Below are 16,926 nucleotides of genomic sequence, written 5' to 3' on the forward strand. Positions count from 1 at the left end.
CGAGCATTGAGGTCAACCCTGCGGTGCACACAGGCAAAGGCCGGGCGCATCAGGGGTGTTGGCTGCAGAATGCAAGAAGGAATTGAACTAATGCTGAAATTTAAATATGAACACCAGAAATTCACAGAAAAAAATCAAAGTTTAAAGTGACGTTATAGTTAGGTATGTGCACTATTTTCATGTTCTTCTATTCTGGTATTTCCCTTTTCCCTTTTTTATATTATTGTTGGTATGCTCTTTTACTCCTGGTTCCATATAGAATAATGTGATTTGAACTGTGACTTTGATTGTTAGCAGAGAGCTGTATTGGGATTCGGTTACCTACGGCTGGAGTTTCTTGTTCCTGAGAATAAACTACATCTTATTACGCCCTGAGTCTGGCGATGACTTGGTCAACCCATCTGTGCCAAAAGAAACTTCAACACAGTCTTTAATCTGTATTGGACTCGGCCTTCTGACCTCGTCACACAGACTTCCTTTCAGGTATTAACCTCTCTCTTCTCTGGAAATTCATCGGATGTTGCTGCATTTGGATACTCCTTAAGATTTACCCTGTAATTCCTTTTGTTAACCTTGCAGTTTTGCAGCGCCACAGTCCGGCAACTATAACTCACGCGACCGCAATCCTCTGCTGATGCTAATACTGTATTTAGACACTTATTTGCCCATGTCTTCTTCCATTAATTTTTAGCTATACATATATTACAAATATTTTTTTTTCATAAAGACACATATGTCATCAGCAGAAGATTGCGGTCGCGTTAGTTATAGTTGCCTGCACTAACTATAACGGGGGAATTTCATTGGTTTTTTATCAGTAAAATGTCCAGCTAACTATAACATGTGTGAAACCTATGGTTTTTTCAGTGAATTTGCAAGGTTTTTTAAATGCTAATTCCTAACTATAACGTGTGTGAAACCTATGGTTTTTTCAATGAATTTGTACGTTTTTTTAAATGCTAAGTTACTTTACGCCATTCGTGGCGTTGCGCGCCCAGTTAACGCAGTTCGTTCCGTGCGCGCACGGTGCGCTTCGCGCACCATGCGCGCACAGTGAGCACGCGGTGTGCTTCGCGCTCCGCGCGCCCACTTTACGCAGTTAGTGCTGTGCACACACGGTGGTCACGCGGTGCGCTGCGCGCACCGCGTGCCCACATTATGCGGGATGGGCCATGTACGCACGTGGGGGACATATTATGCGCATCTTTTTGAAATGTATTCTTTGTTAATTTTATTGTTGTTATATGCCATGCACAAATGGTGCCCTTCGGGCACCATTTGCACACGGGGTGGCACCGTGCGCACATGGGGGACATATTATGCGCATCTTTTTGAAATGTATTCTTTGTTAATTTGATATGTTTAATATGCCATGCACAAATGGTGCCCTTCGGGCACCATTTGCACACGGGGTGGGGAGAATGTGGATAATTTTTTTTTTTTATAATTTTTACCGTACGCGTACGGTAAGCGTAATCGGGGAATTTCCGAAAAAAAAAAATTATTTTTTTTGGGCTTGAGGGTTGTTTGGGGACCCCTATATCAATGCTGGGTGGTTAGGATGTGACGAAACTGCCTCTTTAGCCATTTTTTGGCTTCGTTTTTGCTGCCCAACTCAGAGAGCAAGAGAGAAAATGGCGGCCGCCGCTTCCTGGTTTCGACCGATTCGAATGTTTACTAAGATCTAAGAGCCAATCAGAATCGCGCTCGCGCACGCCACCGTACGCGTACGGTAAGCGCACCGTAAGCGCACCGTAAGCTGGCTCAGATATATATATTGATTTAAAGGCTATTTTCTCAGAATCTACTGAACAGATTTACACCAAACCTACAAAAGGCACTTCCTTGACCTGAGGACTAGCTCTCTGCCAAATTTCAAGTAATTCTGTTCAGCCGTTCGGGCTGTAGCTGTGTCTAAAGGTCCTATGGAAAAATGCATGGGAAAAACGCGTTTTGGGACCCACCTTTTATCTCAGCCCCCGCTTGACGAATCCCCCCGAGACTTTCAGGGTAGGAGCGGAGCGTAGCGCCCCACCTATTTTGAAAAATTCGCGAGGATTCGTCGACCGGCGCCAAAGTTATTCAAAATAGAATGTTGCGGATTTCCTATGGAAACAGGGTCCTAACTATAACTACCTACTGGCGACCGCCAGTAGGTAATATATATATATGTATATATATATATATATATATATATATATATATATATATATATATATTCACTGAAAAAACCATAGGTTTCACACACGTTATAGTTAGGAATTAGCATTTAAAAAACCTTGCAAATTCACTTAAAAAACCATAGGTTTCACACATGTTATAGTTAGGTGGACATTTCACTCGTAAAAAACCAATGAAATTCCCCCGTTATAGTTAGTTCAGATAACTATAACTCGCGCGCCCGCAATCCACTGCTCATGACGTCACATATTACATCACTCATGACTTGGTCAGTGGCATCACTCATGACATCACTGATGACATCATCCTTGTGATAGAGTGGCGGTCGCGCGAGTTATAGTTATCTGGACTAACTATAATGGGGGAATTTCATTGGTTTTTTACGAGTGAAATGTCCACCTAACTATAACATGTGTGAAACCTATGGTTTTTTAAGTGAATTTGCAAGGTTTTTTAAATGCTAATTCCTAACTATAACGTGTGTGAAACCTATGGTTTTTTCAGTGAATTTGTACGTTTTTTTAAATTATGTATGTATTATTATATTTTTTATATATTTATTTTACAATAAACGACGTATTCAAAAGTTTTTTGGTTTTTTTAGGGTTTTTCACGGTGCGCGCAAATTACAAATTTCAAATAATTCTGTTCAGCCGTTCGGGCTGTACCTTCGACTAAAGGTCCTATGGGAAAATGCATGGGGAAAACGTGTTTTGGGACCTCCCTTTTTTCTCGGCCCCCGCTTGACGAATCCCCCTGAGACTGTCAGGGTAGGAGCTGAGTGGAGCGCCCTATTAGTTTTGAACATTTCGCGAAGATTCGTCAACCGGCGCCAAAGTTATTCAAAATAGAATTTTGAGATTTCCTATGGAAACACGGTCCTAACTATAACTATCTACTGGCGACCGCCAGTAGGTAATATATATATATATATATATATATATATATATATATATATATATATATATATATATATATATTACCTACTGGCGGTCGCCAGTAGGTAGTTATAGTTAGGACCACGTTTCCATAGGAAAACCTCAACATTCTATTTTGAATAACTTTGGCGCCGGTCGACGAATCCTCGCGAATTTCTCAAAATAGGTGGGGCGCTACGCTACGCTCCTACCCTGAAAGTCTCGGGGGGATTCGTCAAGCGGGGGCTGAGATAAAAGGGGGGTCCCAAAACGCGTTTTTCCCATGCATTTTTCCATAGGACCTTTAGAACGAGCTACAGCCCGAACGGCTGAACAGAATTACTAGAAATTTGGCAGAGAGGTAGTCCCTAGGTCAAGGAAGTGCCTTTTGTAGGTTTGGTGTAAATCTGTTCAGTAGATTCTGAGAAAATAGCCTTTAAATCAATATATATATCTGAGCCCGCTTACGGTACGCTTACCGTACGCTTACCGTACGCTTACCGTAAGCTTACGGTGGCGTGCGCGAGCGCGATTCTGATTGGCTCTTAGATCTTAGTAAACATTCGAATCGGCCGAAACCAGGAAGCGGCGTCCGCCATTTTGTCTCTCGCACTGAGTGTTGTTTATCAAACATGATGGCCAAAAACATGTTACGGGCTGTTTTGACAACTCCCTCCCACATAGTCATGTTGAGGGAGTCCCCAAACATCCCCCAAGAGCAAAAACGGTTTTATTTTTTTTTCGGCAATTTCGCGGGGTACGCTTACCGTACGCTTACCGTACGCTTACCGTAAGCTTACCGTACGCTTACGGTAAAAAAATAAAAATAAAAAAAACACTATCCACACTTACCCCACCCCCTGTGCTTTTGGTGGCCGCAGGCCACCAAATGTGCAGGGCTTATTAATAGAGAAAAAAAACGTAATTTTGGCAACATGAAATTATAAAATCGAAATAAAAAAAACACTATCCACATTGACCTCACCCCCTGTGCTTTTGGTGGCCGAAGGCCACCAAATGTACAGGGCTTATTAAAGTTGATAAAAACCGTGCACGGTACGAACTGTGTTAAGTGGGCGCGCACGCCACAAATGGCGTAAAGTAACTTAGCATTTAAAAAACCGTACAAATTCACTGAAAAAACCATAGGTTTCACACACGTTATAGTTAGGAAATAGCATTTAAAAAACCTTGCTAATTCACTGAAAAAACCATAGGTTTCACACATGTTATAGTTAGCTGGACATTTTACTGATAAAAAACCAATGAAATTCCCCCGTTATAGTTACTGTAGGCAACTATAACTCACGCGACCGTAATCCTCTGCTGATGACATATGTGTCTTTATGAAAAAAAAATATTTGTAATATATGTATAGCTAAAATTTAATGGAAGAAGATATGGGCAAATAAGTGTCTAAATACAGTATTAGCATCAGCAGAGGATTACGGTCGCGTGAGTTATAGTTGCCTACAGTAACTATAACGGGGGAATTTCATTGGTTTTTTATCAGTAAAATGTCCAGCTAACTATAACATGTGTGAAACCTATGGTTTTTTCAGTGAATTAGCTATATATATATATATATATATCGCTCACCCTTTCAGGATTAGAGTGCTGCATATATTATGCAAAAAAGAAGCAGGTGTGGGTAGTTCCCACGTTTAGGTGGATGGCAGCTCCTGTACAGAGCACCCTATAACACCAGCGACACTCTGAATCTGCTCACCTCAAATGCCTGTTTTTCTAGCAAAGTTTTTAAGCATAGGATTAGCACAGTGCTATCCACCCTGTGCTACAAAGGGACAAAGTATTTTGCCATTTCTACAGCAAAGTCTTTAAGTATATTATTAGCACAATGCCATCCACACAGCTATAACATGAAAAAAGCCTCTTACCACTCCAGGCATAGTTTTACAGCTTTGAATTAGTAAAATACTATCCAAGCCAACCTGGAATGAATAAAAGCAACCCCTGAGAAGTGTTACGCTATCATTATAGATCTTCAGCGAAGTTTAACTTTGTCCAGACACAAGGAAGCGCCCAGTATAAGTCAAAACAATAACCTTTCAGGCTTGGAGTGCAGCATAAATTATGTAAAAATGAAGTCGAGAACTCTGAGTTGTTCCCAAGTTTATATATGTATACATACATTGATGTTTGGAAATAATGCACATCAACCAAACTGCGATGCAAAAGTGATCACAATGTTATTACAGCGATGGAATCTACTGCAGTGTAATTGCACACAAAGTAACGACTGACATTCATGCTAAAGAAATGACTGTGATAGGGGTTTTGTGTGTGCTTGCTGGCACCACACCTATGGTGAACTGGACTGTGACTAATAAATATTTTCCACTTAGCCCACCAAATAGCCTTCACATGGATTACTATTGACCTGGACTTAACCAAAGCCACAGATGCTCCTGAATACAAAGCTTCACAAGCTAAGCAATTCATCCATCTACTTTTATTATTAAAACCTTCATTCACAGTTAATAGTTTCTTCCCTGGTAATACAAGCTTTTTGCAGTGTATATCCATTTTCTACGGTTATGGTGCAGCCCTGGAGGATGGTTAGGGAGGAGCAAGCCTCTGAAGTTTTGTCTTCCTTTTGACTTTCTGTGGATGTCTCCTGAAGCTATGACATGGGCACGTGAGAAAATGACATATCTGATCAGTAGGTCAACGGTTTGAGAAAACCTGTTAAACTTGCCTACAAAGGAGCTGGTTCAACAAAGCTTTCTGCAAGCCACCTAGGTTTTTTTAAACGCAACTACAAGTAATTAAACCAGGCTACATAAAGTAAAAAGAAATTGGGTTGTGGCCTGGGAGGTTGGCTGCATTTCACCTAGATCTACCAAGGCTTCAGTGGTACAACACAAAATGATGGTGCCCCCTTGCAGAATGTGGTGAGGGGCCCTTAAACACCCATGTCTCACAGATACTATAACTTTTAGACTAAATTGAGAGAACCACTAGAAGTTGCCCCCTTAGTGCAGGGGCCTGCTTTACGCCCTTGCAAGGTTTAGGGTGAAAAGATTTGACTCCAAATTCAGTAAGTATTAACTCTTTGCCTTGGACTAGAACAGACCACACTAAGCAGGGCCGGCTTTAGGGCGGTGCGACCGGTGCCACAGCACCGGGTGCTGGCTTCCTGGGGGCGCCCTGTTTGAAAGTTAATTATGCTTTAGAAGCACCTGCTGCAGCGTTTCTTTCCCCCGGCAATTACCAGGCCTCACATAAATGTCAAGATAACTCGTGTGATTAATTATCTTCCTGGAGAGAGATCAGCATTTTGTATAGTTGAGGTTGTGACATAAGTGAAGTTAGTGCAGAGGGTTAATATGCCTGCTGCAAAGAACGTGTACCAAGTAGATTACAGAGTGTGTATGATGTAAACAGATCAGCAGGTTACTGCTTTCAAAAGAGACATCCTTTTGTTACTTGCAATTTATAACTTAAAGTCCTAATATAGAATATTGAGCTATTAACTTTCATCTTTGAACTGCATACACACTGCAAAGTATACATTATTAGAACATTGATTAATGTTGCAAAAAGGGTTAATTTGGCTAGAAATCAATTCTTATTATTAAAGAAAACTCCCAACTATGCTGTTTCTTTTTCGACTCTGAGTTTGTGCTTCTCCACACCAAGCACTCTTAAACTATAATGCCTCCCAGTATGGATGACATGTGACTCCTACACTTTTAGTCCTTTGGCTTATGTAACATTTCCTATACACTGATTTACACAGGTATGATTGATTGTCTCTGTGTAATGTGTGTATGATGCAAAGTGCTCGGACCCCGTACACTGGTATGAGTGACGCTATATAACTAATTCAATGCATCGGAGAGAGTGTGGGTATGTGGACTTGGTCACTGTTAAAGGGTGCTAGTGAGAGGATCCGTAGTGGAGGTGGTCATTGGGAGGCGCCAACAAACATTGTTGCACAGGGCGCCACAGGCACTAACGCCCGACCTGAACATGTTTTGCGGCCACAGAACATGTCGGTCTAAAAAGTTCTCATCAGACATTTCTGCTAAAACCAATCTCTCACAAGGGAAAATATGCATGAAAGCCGAACCACAAAAAAGCGAAACTCAATAATTGGAAATAATCCGACCTTACCTGAGAGTCATAACAAATTCACCCAGGCCTATTTACTTGTTGATTCTGGGAAAAATACATATAATGTGCACTTCATTAGTAAATTCAGCAAACTATTGCCTTCTTACAGTCTGATCAGGAAATCTGTTTTCCTCACTTCCCTAGGTCATTGATTTTTTTTTTAATCTTGTCGCTCTACTTCATTGTGAAATCCTCAGGCACTTCGAAGCAAGGTGTGTCATGTGAACACAGCCAGCATGTGCCGTCTCTTTGTGCCTGGGTTGAATCCACAGACTGACACATTTGTATTATTTGATGAATTGCTCCTGAACGTAGTCACAGTGACTCACGCTCTGGGTGTATCAACATGAACTGCTAGGCAGGAGATTTATTGGCCACATATTGAGCGCGCAGAGAAAGGAGAAATGGATGCGACTTGCTCACTGAGCCACATTTAAGCATGTAATGGGTCTTGCCAAACATGGTAGGGGTCTTTTATTGGTGGAAAGTTCTTCCTGCTGCCGATTGAACTGAAAATGTTTAGTGCATTAAGTGGAAAATGGGAAATAGCTCTCTAAAAGTGGACCTTTTGCAGGCTGCAAATTTTGTAAGCTAATTGTGGATCATGCATTGCACATAAAAGATGGATTTTCTCAGGACTCAGACAAGCAAGTGACCATCTTCTGTCCTTAGAAGGACTCTGTGGGGCATATGTACAAGCCCCTGCCGCCACCACAACGTCACTTTTTCCGACGTTGTGGTGGCAATAGGGCTTTAGCCTTATTTACAAGGCAGCGTTAAGCCACTTAATGTGGCTTAACGCTGCCTTGTACATAAGGCCCCCTTTCACGCAATGGTTAGCGTGAAAGGGGTGGGCAGTGGGTGTTGCGGTGGGCGTTCCACCGCAACACCCATTGATTTTGACGCTGCCCCCTATGTACAAGGACAGCGTACATAGGAGGCAGCGCCAAAATTAAGACCAGGGAAAACTTTGTCTTAACTTGGTGAAACGAGGAGAAATGCATTATTTCTCCTTGTTTTTGCTTTTTCCGTGCATGCTGGAAAAAGCAGACTGCCATGGATTATTTATGTACAGGAAGGTCACCCTTCCTGTACATAAGCAATCTGTAAAAAAAATGCCATGTTGTGACTTGCATGTGTGCTGCATGAATAAGCACACATAAAAACGACAAAATGGCATTTTAGGATTGTTTCTGTTTAGGAAGGGACACCTTCCTACACATAAACAATTCTCCCCTGCATGCAGACACCCTTGCACTATGGTGCAAGGGTGCCTGCATTCGCGCTACACTGCTACGTGTAGCACCAGCGCACGGGGAAACGCAAGGCTGCACCATATCCTTGTAAATATGGTGCAGCATTGCGTTTCAGAAGTGGCGGAGTCAGGAGTTAAGCCATGACGACTAACGACTCACTCCGCCACTTCCTCTTACATATGCCCCTGTATTCTATGAGTCCAACTTTAGTAAGCACCTTTCACTCTAGCATCTGATGATTTACGAGATGGAAACGTGCCTTGCTGCATGACTGTGAATAGGTCACTCTCGGTGCTTAGAAGTGGATATGTGTTAGTTTACTGGGATATCTGAGGTAATGAATGCTTTGAGAGAGGATCCCAAATCACAAGGAGCTGAGTACTGAGCTCCTTGGTGTTTGGACAGGTGTGCAGTGAAGGAGCAACACATTTGATAAATCAGCAGGCCTCATTAATGTTTATTAACTCCTAGTCACATATTAGGATATTAGGGAGTATCAGCACCTGCAACAGACACCTTGGTACCCCCACACCCCTGTTGTCCCTCCACCAAAATATCAAACTTTCTTCAATGTATGACTTAGATAGCAGAAAACACCCTGGGATTTTGTCAGGATTTTCGAAGTTGTGCCTTTTGGTGGCTGCTCCCTGGATCAATGATGTGTTCTGGTAGCATGGAAGTGGTTGTGCATGGTGAAAATGGTCGCTAGGTTTCCTGTTAGACAAGGCCTTTCTGGACAACCTGAAGAAATCTGTCATAACTGAGGGCGAGTGAGATAGTGCTTCAAAGATGGGCACTTTAAATTATAATAGCTATGTGGCTTCTTTGGTGTGGAGAATGGGGTGTGACTGCAATCTTCCTCTCTTACTGGGTTGGCTGCACTCTCCTAGCTACCAAGCTAAGGGCATATTTATAAGGAAATGACGGAGCGTGGATGTTAGAATTTGGGGTTTCTAGTTGGCAATGCTTTGCCCCTTGTCCAAGTAGGGACCCTTCCTTCTAATCAGGGAAAGGGGAATACACTGCAAAATAACCCCTGCTTACCCCCTTGGTAGCCCGGCATGAGCATGCAGGCTTATCTTAAAGACAATGTGTGAAGCATTTGCACATAACACACAGTAATACAGTGAAAACACTACAAAAGGACACCAGACCGGTTTTAGAAAAATGGGCAATATTTATCTGTGCAAAACAAGACCAAAATGATAAGAATCCAACATAGAGTTATTCAATAATATAAATGAAGCAAAAATAGACTTTAAAACAGTTCTTTGGGGCTAGAACTTCGTTGTGAACAAAGAAATTCAACAGTTGTGGCTTACCAAGGCATCGCAGACAAGCTACGGTGTTGGGGAAGACCCGCAAAAAGTACCTCTAGAATTGCTGGGTGTCGGGGACCTCGCGATGAGTTCCGAAGAGCTGGCGTTGGTTCCGGAGGTCGGTGCAGGAGTCGTCGGGCCCTTGAAGTCACACGTGTTGCAGGTCAAACTCCCTGCGGTTGAAGTCGGGAGCCCCGGTCTTGGTGGGTGTCAGGGCTGTGGTGCAAAGTGCAGCAATGTGGCGTGCGGTGCCCTCAGGTCGCAGGTGCAGGCAGCGGCTCCGTGATGGTCATCCAGCAGCATTGGTGAGACCAGCGCTGCAGTGCGCAGTTGGGCGCTGCTTGTCGTGGTGCGTGAAGGTCACAGCGCAGGCAGCGACATCATCGTTGCTAGGGCGCTGTCGTCAGTAGACCCAAGGCTGCAGTGCGAGACAGGGCAATGTGGTGTGTGGGGCTCACAGGTCGCGGTGCAAGCAGCAGCATCGGAGTCGATGGCGCTGGTGTCGGTGGGCTAAGATTGCAGTGTGGGACGTGGCGGTGCATCGTAAAACCTACGAGTGGCACCCCCAAACCACAGTGCAAGCCGCAGCGTTGATGTCAGCTTGGAGTGGCGGCAGCAATGAGACCAGGGCTGCAGTGCGAAGCGTGACAGTGCTCTGTGTTTCTAAACGAGTGGTGTCCACAGGTCACATGCAGGCAGCGGCGTCGGTGACGGTGCCATGTCATTGTCGGGGATACAAGGCCAGCCGTGCGAAGCGAGGCGGTGTGGAGTGCTGTGCCTACAGGTCACGGTACAAGCAGCGGCTTGGTGCCATCGTCGGATGGCGACGTCATTGAGACCAGGGTTGTGGTGCGAAGTTTGATGGTGCCCTCTGCAGTGCCTTAAGGTTGCGAAGTCGGCAGTGGCGTCGGGGACGGCGTTGTGTTGCTTTTTCTTCTGTGGCAACTGAAACATCCAGTTGCAGAATCTGGTATCCAGAGGATCTTGATGTCTTTGTTGTTCCTGTGACTTCTTGAACAGGGAGCAAGCTCTACCGCAAGCCCTTGGAGACACTAAGAAAGAAGTTACTGAAAGTTCCATCCAGTCCATTCTCTGCCCAAGACAGAGGCAGCTACTGCAGGCCAAAACAGCAAAGCACACAGCAAAGTGGTATTCAGCCCCTCACAGTTTCTCCAGCACTTCTTTTTGGCAGTTTCCTTCTAAAGTCCTGTGGTGTGACCCCAGTATATATACCACATTTCCCTTTCAAGTTCTGTGGTGTTGGCACAAACAAAGTTCTCCTGGCAAACATAATCCAGTTCTGTCCTGCTCAGGTCAGGTACACTACAAGAGGTGGAGACAGCATTGTGGAAGGCTGACACAGTCCATTCAGGTGTATGTGGCAACTCCTCCCACCACTCTAGATGCAAGACAGACCCATCAGCCAGGCTATGAGTCACCCAAGAAAGGCAGGACACACTTCAACCCTCCTTTTGTCCCTGTCTAGTGTGAATGCACAAACCAGCCCCTGTCAGTCTAAAACCCAGACAGCGAATACACAAACAGGCAGAGGCACATAGAAGGTTATACCAGAAAATACCCACTTTTTAAAAGTGGTATTGTCAAACATACAATATAAAAATCATCTTTACTAAAAGATGTATTTTTAAATTGTGAGTTCAGGCATAATAAACTCCATTGCTCTATCTTGTCCCAGTGGACAGTTAGGCTTGTAAGATGTTACAAGGCAACCACCATGTTAATCCATGGGACAGATAACCTTTCAATAGTGGAAACAAAAATGCACAGTATTTCACTATCAGGACATGTAACACTTACCAGTACATGTCCTACCTTTCACACACACTGCACCCTGCCCACATGGGTACCTTGGTCCTACCTTAGGGGTGTCTTACATGTAAGGAAAGGGAAGGTTAGGGCCTAGCAAGTGGATGCACTGGCCCGGTCAACATGGCAGTAAAAACTGTGCACAGACACTGCACTGGCAGGTCTGAGAACCCTTAAAAAGGCTAATTGTATGGGTGGCATAATCAGTGCTGCATGCCCACTAGCAGCATTTGATTTACTGGCCCTGTGCACACACAGTGCACTGTACTAGGGACTTAGAAGTAAATCAAATAAGCCAATTAGGGAAACACCATTCCATAAACACAATTTACAGTAGGAGCGCTTGCACTTTAGTACTGATCAACAGCACTAAAGTGCGTAGAAACACTAAACCAGCAAAAACGGTGTCCAGCAAACCACCAAAACGAGGAGGTCAGAAAGCAAATAGACAGGGGAATCGTACCAAAAGATGTCAGGTCTCACAGTGGAGCTGCAGCAAATTATGCAGCATTGCGCTCCGCTATTTCCAAAATGCAGGGATGCGCGGTACTTACGACAATATGGCGCACCCATGTGTTTTTCCTAGCACTGGTGCTAAAAATAGCTGCCTAGTGCGAACTCAAACACTCTTGTGCCATAGTGCGAGGGTGCCTGCGTTGTGGGAATGATTGTTTATGTGCAGGAAGGTGTCCCTTCCTGCACATAAACATTCAATATTGGAGATTTGTTACTTCTATATGTGCTGCATTCTGCAGCACACATAGAAGTAGCAAATCACCATTATTTAATATTCTTTTGTGTGCAGAAGGGAACACCTTCCTGCTATAAACACTCATTAATGACATCTTGCTCTTTCTATGTGTGTTTCCACAGCACACATAGAAAAAGCAAAAACAAGGAGAAATAAAAGTATTCCTCCGCGTTGCGCCATTCCAACACCTGCATGGCGTTAGTTTTTGACGCTTCCTCAAATTTACACCTTGTAAATCTAGGGCAGCGTGAAAAAGCAATAGGTGTTGCAATGAGTGCCCACAGCAACACCCATTGCATGCCCCTTTCACATAGTTACCTGTGTGAAAGGGTCCCATATTTAAAAAGCGGACTTAAGCCACAAAAAGTGGCTTAATACCACTTTGTAAATATGGTGCAGGGCATTGCACCACCAGAAGGTCAAAAAAGTGATGTTCCAGTGGAACAATCCCCTTGTAAATATGCCCAGAAGTATCCAAGACAGGTCTGTGCTAGGTCAGAGCAGACATTTGCATGCTTGCAAATGGAGGGTATTTTGATACCAAGTTTAGCATTTTCATTCTTTAGGGCTCTCAGAAGGTGATTTCATTTGGTGGTCACTTGGAATAAAGAAAAGGAGGCAATGAAAAAATGCAGGTCAAAAGAACAGCAATCATGTTCCAATTACAACGAGGCATCGAACAATGATAGGGAGGAGGGAAGACGCAGCACAAAATGGGCAGCAATTCACTGAAGAACTCTCCAGTTCTAGGACCTTCATCAGATATATAGAAATTAAAGACGATACTAGAATCCAATACAGTTATTCTTAATCATTCCAAGTTGGTCTAGTGACTTCTGATGAAAGTGGTTTCCGTTAGTCTCCTTTCTGACTAATTATTGTCCTCTCTTGGGTTTGATGACCCAAAGTAAGAAAACATGACTACACATTACAGGGACAAGTTAGCTTCAAAGGATGTAGTAGTGTTGGGGAAGTACCATTTGATCCACCCAGACAGGTATTTATAATTCTCTATGTGGAATCACTCTACACAAGAACTCCTTCGATAGTAATCCTGACAAGTGAAGATGGGATTCTCAAAAAAGTGAAAAGCCTTACAGTGTACTCATATGCCTCCTAATGGATTTGATGAAATTACTGTAACAAGGAACCTTTTTTTCAGTTTAAGAACACTCTGGGCATATATGCAAGCCCCTTTTGCCACTGGAGCAACACTTTTTTTGACATAGGGACAAATTGAAATTAATTATTAGCATCATCATCATTTTAATTGTAGTTAGTCTTTCCCACCACAACAAATATAGGAGGGACCAGCTGTCGGGTATATTTGAAAATTTTGATTTAGCTTTATTGAAATTAGTTTTAATAGTATCTTTAATGGTGTTAGAATATACAATTCCTACACATGTGATACATTTGGAGTTCCAGGTAAAGCCATTGTCTTTAAACCTGTCATGAAAACAATATTTATCTAAAGGTATAACTTCTGATTTTTCTATATTAAGTTTATATCCTGATACAGCTGAATATTTATTTAATAAACAAAAAAAATCAGAGATAGTAGTTTGAGGATCTGAGATGAATAGCAAAATATCTTCCGCGTAGTCTGTAAATTTAACCTCAATATCTTTGTGTTTCAAACAGGAAAAAGCAGGGGATTTGCGGATTTTTCCCAAGAAGGGTTCTAGAGATAAATAAATAAAAGAGGAGATAATGGGCAACCCTGTCTGGTGTCTCTGTGCAGAGGAAAATACTGTGACTGCTTGTTATTAATGAAAATAGAAGTGGAGGGTGAGGAGTAAAATAGGCGAATATATTTGAGGATGTGGGGGCTAAAACCGTGCCATTTCAAAGCTCCAAACATGAAATCCCAATTAAAGTGGTAAAAGGCTTTTTTGGCATCTAAGGTTATGGCAGCTAAGGGAGCATTGGATTTCGAGGCCATGTGAATAATGTTGAGAAAGAGTCTAGAGTTGTCAGAGATGTACCTTCCCCTCAAATCCTGACTGTTGTTTACTGATTAGGTCACGAATAACTTGGTTTAGGCGCAGAGCAAGTACTTTAGCAGAGATCTTACTATCTGTATTAATGAAGGCAATAGGTCCATAAGTTCCACAAAAGGATCAATCTTTGTCCTTAAGAAGCAAGTATAACTGAGCCTGAGAAAACCTGCCTTGCATTCATTCTTCATTTAGAAAATAATTAATTTTGAAATTAAATGATGTGCAAATTGAGAATAGAACTGAACCGAAAATCCAACTGGGCCAGAAGCTTTATCCTTTGGAAGTTTGGTGATGGCTTTTTTGATCTCCGTCTCGGATATTGCAGTATCTAAAGAAGAAAGATCTAGCATATGATCAACTGGTTTAGGGATCGATTGAAAAAAAAATCTAAGGCTTCTGCAGTGGGTGAAGTATCTGGGGTATATAATTTTGTATAATCTTGAAACATTCTAATACATTGGAATTACTAGTATGCTTGACCCCATGGTTATCAGTGATGACAGTTATCTTGCATTTTTGCCTCTTGAATTTCAGATAATTGGCCATCTTTTATTTTGGCTGCTGAACAATTTAGCATTCATTTTAAGTAAAGTGCTGCAAGCACTATTGCAAGATAATTTATTATATTGTATTGTAGCCTGAATCAAACCGGACAAGGTGTTTTATTAGAGGAAACATATTTGTATTAAAGGGTTTTAATCTGTTTTAACAACTTTGAGGATGTTTTAAGCACTTTTTTCTTTTTGATTGCGACGTAATCTATAATAAAGCCCATTTTTGTCGCTTCAAAAGCATCCCATATAAAATGTCTCTGAGTGTCTAAAGGTAGATTAACCATACATAATTCGTAAAAAAAACTGTAAATTGCACAGTAAATTGCTTGTTTTGTAATAAGGCATTATTGAATCTCCACCTATTGAAATGGGGAGTTTCTGTAGGAATATCCAAAGCGACTATGACTGGGGTGTGATCAGAAAGAAGGATACATCCTATTTCTGCATGCGGCATTAACTGGAGAACATTGTGTGCAAGAAATAAATAGTCTATTCTGGAATGTGAGTGGTGAACAGGGGGAAAAAAGTAAATTTCAAAACATCAGGATGGTTGATTCTCCAAGCATCGACTAACTCCCTGGATGCTATTGATTTCTGAAATCCTTTTTGCATTTTAGTGGGGATGTGTCTGGTCTGAGAACGACAGTCTAGGAAAAGGTCCACTAATTGATTACAATCTCCTCCCACTATAAAGTTATTAAATGGACACGATTATAATTGGGAAGAAAAATGATCCAAGAATTGTGGATGGACTCCTGTAGGGGCATACACATTACAAAGAGAAAACTGGGTGTGGTTAATCTTAATAGTCAGTAAGATCCATCTACCTGCATCATCTTTCACTTTGTTCATAAATGAATAGGTAAGGATTTGTGAACCAGGATTATTACACCATTTTTGTTATAAACAACAGGGGAACAAAAAACATAGCATCCGGGACTTCGGGAGGCCACAGTAGGTGCAAGGCGATGGTAGCTTCTCAACCAAAATTGTTGTAAGAAGCGCCCCCCTCCCGCTTCCTGCATAGCGCCTTCACTCAGCCATAGTGTTTGCGCCGCAGTGTCCGCTATTGTGTTGACACTGTGTCCACACACCTTAGCGAGTGTGTAGGTAACTAATATTTTTAAAAAAATGTCACCACGTGGCACATCACCTTTTGCCACTCACTATACACTGGTCCTGACGAAAGCTCCCCACTACTTTTATTCGTGAGCTGAAACATGTAGACCCACCACATAGCCAACTAACAGATAATTATTTCTCCATTTAGTTGCATCACATATCTTTTTAATCAATATCCTGAGCCGCCAATAATAAATCTTCTAATGGCAAGGATTCTCAGCGGTATTTTTTAATCATCACCACATCACATTTTTGCACCACACCAGCTCCGCTGTAGTCAGGCGTCGCAGCACAACCGGGGGGCATTCGTCCACCCGGTTGGGGCCCCAATGATGAAGCATGACACCAACCAGGTTGGTGTGTGAGGGGCCTTTTAACCCACTTGGTGGGTTCCCAAACATTGCTTCATTTTGACCGTACCACACGACATTGGGTTTGTCCACCTTTGACAAAGCTTATCTAAATCCAGGGGATACGGACACAACCCCCCTTGTTTTCCCTAGCTCTCCCATTGTTCTTTACAGAACAAAAAACATATCCAACCCAATATCTGCGTAAACAAGCAATGTCCTGTTCTTTAAGTTGTGTTTTCTATAAGAGAGTGATTTGGCTGTTTAGTTTTGAGAGGTGAGTCAGCATCCTATGTTTTTTAATGGGATTGGGTAGGCCTTTGACTTTCCAGGAAACGATGCGTTGAGTATTAATTTGTGATGCGTACAAAGACGATTTGACAACAAAACATAAATGAACATATAGTATGGGCAACAGAAACCTTAAGAGGGTTGGTAAGGTGAAAACTGGTGGAAATGTAACAATACGAGGCTCCTTGCTGATAGAAAAGCTACATTAAGATGTA

This window comes from Triturus cristatus, chromosome 9 (genome assembly GCF_964204655.1).
Source record: "Triturus cristatus chromosome 9, aTriCri1.1, whole genome shotgun sequence".
NCBI lineage: Eukaryota > Metazoa > Chordata > Amphibia > Caudata > Salamandridae > Triturus > Triturus cristatus.